The sequence below is a fragment of the Colobus angolensis genome, unplaced genomic scaffold (assembly GCF_000951035.1).
Source record: "Colobus angolensis palliatus isolate OR3802 unplaced genomic scaffold, Cang.pa_1.0 Scaffold4, whole genome shotgun sequence".
NCBI classification, from domain to species: Eukaryota; Metazoa; Chordata; class Mammalia; order Primates; family Cercopithecidae; genus Colobus; species Colobus angolensis.
Genome location: NW_012117376.1, coordinates 12,163,512 through 12,164,438, shown reverse-complemented (window position 1 = coordinate 12,164,438; position 927 = coordinate 12,163,512). Strand labels below are relative to the sequence as shown.

The 927-nt window shown below is 41.1% G+C and overlaps 1 protein-coding gene across 1 annotated transcript in view; it reads left to right on the top strand.

Annotated features, from left to right (window-relative positions):
- GMEB1 (glucocorticoid modulatory element binding protein 1) overlaps positions 1 to 927 on the top strand; it is a 35,922-nt gene that overhangs the window by 4,171 nt on the left and 30,824 nt on the right. The gene's annotated exons all lie outside the window — the stretch shown is intronic.

Here is a 927-nt window from a genome sequence, read left to right as displayed (position 1 = left end):
ACAGAGCAAGACTCCGTCTCAAAAAAAAAAAATAAATAATAAATAAATAAATAAAAATAAAAAAATACAGAAATTAGACAGATATGGTGGCGTATGCCTGTAGTCCCAGCTACTCAAGAGGCTGAGGTGGAGGATTGCTTGAGCCAGGGAGGTTAAGGCTGCAGTGAACTATGATCACACCACTGTATTCTAGCCTGGGCAGCAGAATGAGACCCTATCAAAAAAACAAAACAAAACAAAACAAAAACCAAAAAAAAAGTGGAGAATAATGTTCTGGGAAATAACAGAAGTAAAAGAAAGAAGGTATAAGAAGATGGCACTTTTGGGAACCACAAATAGTTTGGCAGTGCCGGGGCCTGGATTTTAAGGCGAGGTTTGGGAAGAGTTGAAACCAGGGGCCAGATCTTAAAGAAGCTTAAATATCATACAAAGGATTTGGAGCTTTATTTTAACAATGAGGAGAGAGGGTGTTTGAGGGATTTTAAGGAGGGAATCACATGATCAATCTGGTGGGAATGTAGAAGATTAGTTAGATACAAGGATACTAGTATAGAGATGGTGAGGCCTGAATTAAGGCAGTAGCAGTGGAGATAGAGACAGGGAGGGAGGATGGATAGTGTTAAAGTGATGCATCCAGCAGGATTTGGTGACTGACTATGTGGAGCTGAGAAGGAGGAAAAGAAAATCTAGTGTAATTCCCAGATTTCTGTCTACAGTGTGCTGAGTGGTGCTATTAACAAGGATGGAGAGTACAGGAAGAAGAATAGTTTGAGGGTGGTTGGGAAAAGGGAACTTGATGGTTATTTTAGACATAATGAATTCGTCAAAGTCCTGTGAGACTTCCAAATGTATTTATTTGGCTGAGTGTGGTGGCTCACGCCTCTAATCCCAGGACTTTGGGAGGCTGTGGTGGCAGGATCACCTGAG